Genomic DNA, 8025 nt, shown 5'->3' with positions numbered 1-8025 from the left:
GAGCCAGATTCATCACCCTCTGGTTCTCTGCTAGCTCAGGATCCAGTGGCGTGAGGTACAGCCGGCATCCATCAGGCGTTCAGTAAGAGCACCCAGGGATTATCTATTCCCTGTACCACCTGACCCACCTTAGCCAAATTTGCAGGCTGTCCAGCAGTCGCTTGGAGATAGACTTTTAGCCGCTGGCTACCGTCAGCTGTGCTGGAGTCCCTTCCGTCCTCAGGCAGGGGAGTGTTGAGTGTTATCTCATCTTCTGTGGGGCATCCCATCTTGCCCAGGGGGGGGGACCAACTTGCAGCATTCCTGCCAGATGCTGTCTCTCTCCTCGGTCGTAAACAGAACCTGGAGGAGCTATTGGCAACCATCCCAAGTGGGCTCATGGGTAGACAAAACAGTTACCGAGAAGAGCAATTGGCGCTTGTAAAAGAGGCAGCTGGGGCTTCCGGTTGCACGAGCCACTGGTAGCAATAAGCTAGGTGAGGGTTGCTGCCCACTCTGGGTGGCACCATGGCGCGGAGGGGAAGAGCAATAGAGACCCGGGCTTTTCCAGACCGAGTATCGGCCAGGCTGGGCCAGGGAGTGAACGGCAGGAGGGAGGGGAGGAGGCGAGGCTCTGGGACCGAAGGCGAGGTGTAGGGCGGGTTAGCAGCCGTAACGCACGATTTCCCACCGGAGAGGAGTTCCACACGTATCTACAGGACAGGGGGTTACAGGGGCGGGGGGCGGTTATCCAGCTCAGGCTTGGGAGCAGGAGGCAGACTGCAGGAGCACTGACCCGCTAGGCTTTCCTTTCAATTTCCTCTGTGAGAAGGGAAGAATGTTAGAAAGAATAAGCGGTTTTAGCCTGGAAGGGGGTGAGGGTGTTCACCAGGAGGTAGCCTCAGGCCATAACGTAGGGGGCCTGGTATGGATAGCCTGGGTGGCTAAAAGCAATGTCTTAGACCTCAGGAGCAAAAACACTTTCAGGAGGCCATTGGAATCAAAAGCTGGCTACCCTACTGAGCAAAAAGACCGTGAATTCTGCTGCTGCATCCCTGAAGTCATGAAAACGAGAAAAAACAAGGTCCACGAGGCGGGGGGCGGAGGGGGAGAGGGGTGGCTTAGGCTTAGAGGAAGCTTGGCTCATGGTGGGAATTAATTCATAAGCCAAGTAGATCAACACTACACCAGACAACAGGTAAACAAAAGTGGGGGGGGGGGGGACACACGATGGGCCACGTGGTCCTGAACCAGTCTGGAAGGGCCGCAAATGAATGACGTAATGGCCGCAAACGAATGAGGTAATGGCCAGAACAGGGGTCGAGGCATCCCTCGGATCCCTCTGTCTCAGAGGTCAACAGCGGCTCCCTTTGCACTCTGCTGAGTCCCAGTATGTCCAGACACCAGATACGGGAGCCAGAGAAAAACCGACTGATGCGCCAGAACCAGTAGAATAAAGTTGACAGAGGCGGGGTGAATTGCACAATGCCAGATGACCCCCCAAAATGCTGGGTCTTGGGGTTGCACAAATAACGGGGGCCAGACCACTGAAGTAAATTAACCAGAAGCAAACTTTATCCCGTCACCATGGGGTACCAAAGCTTCTAGCTAGCTAGGGCTACAGACGAGAGTTGGGTTCTGACACTGTGACCATGACGCCACACACCTCTTTTTATGGCAAAAACAAAAACAAAAAAAAAACCAAAAAACAAAAACAAAAAAACAACAAAAAAAAACCCATATGTCAGCTGGGGACTTAGAGGAGTTTTACAGTCTTGAGGGTTAGGCCTTGAGGAAAGTCAGAGGGAATTTTTTTTCCAATCTGGAGTTTGGGCCTTGAGTCACAGAGCGTTCCAGGATCTACACAACTCTTGATTACAGGTGTTTGCAAAGCCCGTGGCTACCGTGACTCAGCTGCTTTGCTGGCAGCTGAGAGAAATGTGTGGCAAAGGGGTCACGAGGCAACTGTTAAAGGTTAACCCTCGTGTAAAGCAGTTGCCCGGTCCAGTTTCCCCGGGGTGTGTGTGTGTAGGCTAGGCACACACCTTTTCACATTCCCGGGCTTTTCACCGACGTCCGGGGGAGCGGGTCTTCAGTCAGATCAGATACGGATCTGCTGCTCCCAAAAGTCCTGTGCCATCATTTCCCCAGTGTATCTTGCAGGTGGGGGAGGCTGTCGGTCAAAAGTTCTGTGGCTGGGCTGGTGTTTACGTTTCTCTTTTGGTAGCCTGCGGGGTACCTGCCCACACCAGAGGCGCTAGGATGGAAGGGTGAAGGCTCTGTGGGGGCACCAGCTAGACTTCTCCATGTTCAATGAATGCCGTGGTACTGTCCTCCACAATGTACACACCGCAACACCCCCCCCCACACACACACACAGTCTGTTTTCAGAGAACAACCCCATTGTCTTAGCAACAGTTTGGGTTGTTTGAAGATTTCCATAAGACCCCGCTTGACCAACAAACAACTCAACTGAGTGCATCCCAGTCCGGTTGCTGGGAGCCTCATTTGGTGACAGCTGTACCCCTTTCCCCCTTATCAGGAGACCTCGTTTAGGATCATCATCCTTCATGTACTTGAGGAGGTTTCCACTGCACTAGGGTTCTGTATAATCCCTCAAATGCCCCTCAATTCCAGCTCTCTCTCCGTGACTTCCCTTCCTCAACCCTGTCTCTCTCCAGCCCCTCCCTACATAACCCTCCTGTCGCCATTCTCACCCTCCCCAGGTCCACCCATAAAATCTATCATTAGCCGTTAAGTAAATGATAACCGAGCTATGCAATCCATAGACCTGGAGAGGTTGCATACAGAGGAAGGGTCTGGGTGGGCAGGAACGGCTCACAGATCTCCCTAGGAGACTGACCTTGATTTTCAATTTGACACCATTCAGAAACACCTAGGAAACAAACGCCTAGGAGTGTGTTCCCAAAAGAGGTTTAACTGAGGCAGAAAGACTCACAGAGAATTCAGATGGTGACATCTGGGGTCCTCAACAGAAGCAAAAGGAGAAAGCCAGTGGAGAACCAGCATTGGTCTCTCTCTGCGTCCTGACTCTATTACAGGCGAAATGTGACCAGTGGCCGCACATGCCTGGTGCCCTGCTCTACCGCCATCCTGGACTACACCTTCAAACCTCAAGCCAAACGGATCCCTTCTCTCTTAGGGTGCTTCCGTCAGGCGTCTTACCACGCTGACAGGAAAGGCGTCTGGTGTCGGCTGTAAATCCAATGTCTAGTATTTTAAATAAGACTCTTCTACATCACTAGGCCAGCATAGCCTCTGGGATCTGGTGCTGTTCCTGGTTGGTTATCTCTAACCTAACCAACAGAAAACAAGAAAGGCAAGGTCTCAGGCAGCCTCCACAGAGCCTTCACCCTTCCATCCTAGAATCTCTGGTGCAGGCAGGTACCCAGCAGGCTACCAAAAGAGAAACGTAAACACCAGCCCAGCCACAGAACTTTTGACCTACAGCCTCCCCCGGCTTCAAGATACGCTGGGGAAATGATGGCGCAGGACTTGTGGGAGCAGCAGATCAGTGTCTTTCTCTTCCTTCTTTCCCTCCATTCCCTCTTTGGCTTCCTAATTAGCCTACCTAACTTCTGTTAAGACTAAAATCTGAGCCAAATCATAGGACTTAATGTTTGAAAGATTTATAACAAATAATAGGGAGTAGATAGATGGACAGACAGATGGATACATGATGGATGGATGGATGGATGGATGGATGGATGGATGGATGGATGGATGGATGGTCAGACACATCATTAGGCACAGTCCCACAGAGAGACAATATTTTGGTCCTGTATGAATAGTCACTCCCCCATTGTCTTCCTTTCCACAGGGCATCTCCTCTGTGAGTCCGTGGCTTCCTTCAGTGGATTTCAGACTAGCCTAATCGAGTTGGTCATACTGCAAAGACTTTGTTTCTGAATGAAGTCCCAGTCACAGACAGTGTGAGGGAATTAGAACTTCAGCGTCTTTGGTGGCCCTTACTCTCAGCACTCAGGAGGCTGGGACAGGGGAAACATTTGAGCACAGGAGTCATAAGCCAACCCTGGTGACATAATGAGACAGCCACAAAGACAGAGAAGGAGGGTATCTCTGTAAAGATGATAGGGAAATTATGAGCTAAAAGTAAGCCAGATCACTCAATTCTATTTAAGGTCTCATGAGGTTCGTAAACAACTCCAGGAAGAATGGATACATTTTCACAGGCTAGAAATGGACAAGTCACTATTATTTAAGATGTGTGTTAGACAGAAACAATTTATCTGCAATATTGTACACCACACCTCATAAGTATGGAGCATAAGCAAAATGTTGAAAGATGCCCGTTTTCTTCCTTGGAGCTGGATCTCGGAGTGTGGTTCTGAAAAGTCCTATGTGTCTGCTTAGGATTTCTGCTGGTCTCAAGCCTGCTTCACAAATGAGAGGTGGTCAGAGCCCATGGGAGTACAGAGAGCTTGTACTTCCTAGAGTTCGTTAGACTAGGTCTTGGGGACGGTTGTCATACCTGTTTGCTTATAAATAATTGCCTAACAAGCAGCTCTGTGTGTGGCTGAACTCCAAAAGCAATGTCCTAGTATAACCCACTAACAAGATTATAGTTAGTTCTCTGCCGCTTATTAGCCAGCAGCATTCCTAGAAGCTCCTGGGAAAGACCTAATTGTTGCTCATGAGCTGACTGCACCGGTCAGTTCTGTCCCGTGGGAACACCGCAAACCATACAGCATGGGCGGTCGGTCATAGGGTCCTCCCGCTCTCTGAGCCCAACCTCTGTCCTTTATTCCCTTCTTTGCAGGTCCAGCCTTTGTTTCTGAGTTTATCGTGAGCCAGATTTCCTACTTCTTCTGGATGTCTTAGCCAGTGCTTGGCTCCAGGTGCTGCTGTTGAGATGTTGCCCTTAAACCCAGTAGTCACCCAAGGTCTCAAGAATCCCACCTGAGGCTCATGCCTCAACGTTTCCACTCTGTACACTCGGATTTATATGTTATCTGTAACGGAACTTCAGGGAGCAGTCAGTCTCCTTGGTACCCATTTGAGCAATTAGATGTCCCTGCCAGCATTGTAGCGTGTCACCTATTGTCTTGCGTTTCATACTGAATGGAGGAAACCAGGAGACTCTGTCCCAACGTGTGTGCCCTGGTCTAGCCCTCACCCTCACCCATTCAGCTGCAGAAGTCCTCACTGAGCGTGCTTTGACTTTGCCCTCCTTGGTTGGAACTTGGAAACAAACCGAGTCCGTGATAGTAGGAGAGGCTACCGCAGCAAAGCCAGCGCTGGGTTCTCCTGGAAAAGCTCAGAGTAAGAATGACTTAGCAAAATCTTGTTTTTCTGGTTGGTGGCCTCCTCCACCTCCTCCTTCCTTCTTCTGTTTATAGCAGTGACCGTGACACGGCACATGTATAGCTTTAAAGAGCGCCCTTGACAGAATATCAGCAAAAGGTTAATCCCACTTAAATCAGGATTCTGTTCCCCTCTCTCTTTTTACTTCTCTCTTTGAGATATAGCCATTATAGCTCAGACTAGTCTGGAACTCAACCTGCAGCCACACCTCACCTTGGACTTCCCATCTTCTTGCTCCCACGCCTCAAGGGCTAAGGATTGCAGGCACGGGCCGTCGTGCCCGGTTTCTGTGACCCAGGACTTCGTGAATGCTAGGAAAGCACTCTACCCGCTGAACAACATCCCTAGCCTCCTAAAGGAGGCAGTTTCAAATATTCAGCTGGGGTTGGTTTGAAAATATGTGAATTGTAACAGAAAATAGGAAGAGCAAATTCCCACACCCCCAACACCATGCTCTGCTGTCAAGCCACGACAAAAACGACCTTCCTCCTGCAAATTGCTTTTGCCAGATGTTTTGTCCCCACAACAGGAAAAGTAGCTACCACATCTTCTCCCTGTTAGGAGCTGGACCAGGCACAACAAGGGTTTGTTTCTTCAAGTAGCTAGACGCCAGCCCAACACACCTGAGGGACGTGCCAGGTGTCAGCAGCTGTCTGTTGGCCACTAGAGGAGAACAGGCATGTGTTTACAGTTGCTGCTGCAACTTGCCTGGCACCCTTGGGAGCTCAGGGGCAAAGCTAGAGTTCCCCTGTTTTAGCTGATAGGATCTGGGACAAGGGTGGCTTCCTGGTTTCCTTGGCCTCACCACCAAGGAGATACAGCTTTAAAAAAAAATCCTTCTTTGTGGTGACATCTTGCTTGTACAAGTAAAGCCTGTCTGAAGGCCAGAGAATGGAGCGTGCCTCTAGCTAACCACAGAGGGCTGGAGGTCTGTACAGACAGACAGGAAGTGAGGTAGCTGGGTGGAAACCGGATGCAAGCAGGGAGAAACAGGAAATCACTCTCTTGTCTGGTGAGATGCTAAGGAGGTAAGGTGTGGTGGTGGTTTACTCCTTCTCTCTGATCTCTCAACATTTTCCTCTATATCTGACTCTGCATTTTCATTACTTCGACCAATTAAGATCTCTATTTACATTTTTGGAGCGTTACGGGTAAGCCACAGCCTCGTGGCAATGCATAGTTTAATAGAAATGGGTTAGTAATTAAGAGAGAGCTAGCCGATAAGAAGCCTGAGCCATTGGCTAGTTTAAAATTAGTAAGAGCCTCTGTGTGTTTCTTTGAGACTGCATGGCTGAGGGGACCAGGCGGGATGGAAGCCTTCATCCACACCTCTCAGCTATGTGAGGTCTGACTCCACAGATTTCTTTCTTCTCTCAGTTTCATTATCCATCTCTACAGGGGAACCCAGGGCTCTGTGGTAATAGGGGTCCATGTTTGGGAAGCTGGAAGAACAGTTCTAAGATTGCCGCAAGGGAGCTGGTCTCCGCGGCTGGTCATGACAACAGTCCCTGCAGGAAAGCCAGATACGAGGGTGTGAATGAGGTTTACCTGCTAGGAGTTATGGCTGTCAATTCCTCTGTGCTTAAATCTGAGCTATAAGGAGAATGCTGGAGATTCTGTCACTGGCATCTTAAACCCCTAAAGTGCCTTTTTCTTCCATCAAGTTGGGGTCCATTCTTCTTCCTCCTCCTCCTCCTCCTCCTCCTCCTCCTCTTTTGAGACAGGGCAGCTTGAACTCAGGGTGTAGCTAAGGGTGCCCTTGAGCGTCTGAAGGTCCCGCCTCTGCTCCTGAGTGCTGAGACTACAGGTATTCGCCACCAGGCCCAGTTTACGGATGGAACCCAGGACTCCATTGCAGGTTAGGCAAGCACTCTACTGACGGACTTGCTGCAACAGCCCCTGAGCCATTCTTGTTGAGCCTTTCTGTCTTTCTAGCTTAGGTCCTAACGTGGTAGACTTTGATCCATACTTCTCCCTTCCCCCTGAAGATCACTGAGCAGGTAGTCTGTTTATTTCCTCTGAAAGTCCTTATACTACATTCTCTCCCCCATGGCCTTTGTCATTTGATGTGCTGTGTTCAGTGTAAAGGATTCAAGGAAACCCTGACCCGACTCCCTGTGACCCAGATGCCACTGAATTCCGAGCGACACAGAAAGAAATCTTCATTGTCTTGGTGACATTCCCTGACTATCCTAGCGAGACGGTTTTTTGCTTGGGCTTTATTTTGGTTTTGTTTTTCTCGAAGGTCAGTGCTTTGATGGAATGCTGCCTGACACTTCCTGGCCTTTTCTCGGTGAAGCCATCCCCAACAAGGATCAAAATGTCTGCAGACGCATAGCCATACTACAACTCAAGCAATAATCTAAGACCTAACAAAAGTTGGCTCATGGGCTGGTAGAATCAGTTCATGGACTTGGTAGTAGAAGGTTTGCCTCAAACGCACAAGGCCTTGGGTTTAGTCCCCAATACTGCAAATGTAAAACCTGTGAAAAGGTTGCTTTGGTGGGCTTACTGCCCTCCCTTACAGCTCCAGAAGCAGAGACCCCACCCAGTTTCACCCACCATTCCCTGGAAGTGCCTGAGACTGCGTTTTTCCTAGCAAACGTTCCAGTAGCATCGTGATGAATCTCACAGAGCTGGAAGTGATGTGCTCTGAGACCACCACCACTACCCAGGTGTCAGAAATCAAGAGCAGGAGAA

At 49.9% G+C, this 8025-nt stretch overlaps 1 long non-coding RNA gene across 1 annotated transcript in view; it reads left to right on the top strand.

The window, feature by feature from the left end:
- The first annotated feature begins 329 nt into the window (after window positions 1-329).
- The window catches only part of LOC121140489, an 8595-nt gene continuing 899 nt past the window's right edge, over window positions 330-8025 (top strand). Inside the window, exons 1-4 of the long non-coding RNA XR_005877350.1 lie at window positions 330-476; window positions 967-1063; window positions 4781-4859; window positions 7571-8025. The exon at window positions 7571-8025 is cut by the window's right edge and continues 899 nt beyond it. This is a non-coding gene — a long non-coding RNA (uncharacterized LOC121140489). The remainder of the gene's footprint in view (window positions 477-966; window positions 1064-4780; window positions 4860-7570) is intronic.

This window comes from Mesocricetus auratus, unplaced genomic scaffold (genome assembly GCF_017639785.1).
Source record: "Mesocricetus auratus isolate SY011 unplaced genomic scaffold, BCM_Maur_2.0 Super-Scaffold_2245, whole genome shotgun sequence".
NCBI lineage: Eukaryota > Metazoa > Chordata > Mammalia > Rodentia > Cricetidae > Mesocricetus > Mesocricetus auratus.
The sequence above is the reverse complement of the archived record's forward strand: the minus strand, read 5'-3'. Positions and strand labels throughout refer to the sequence as shown.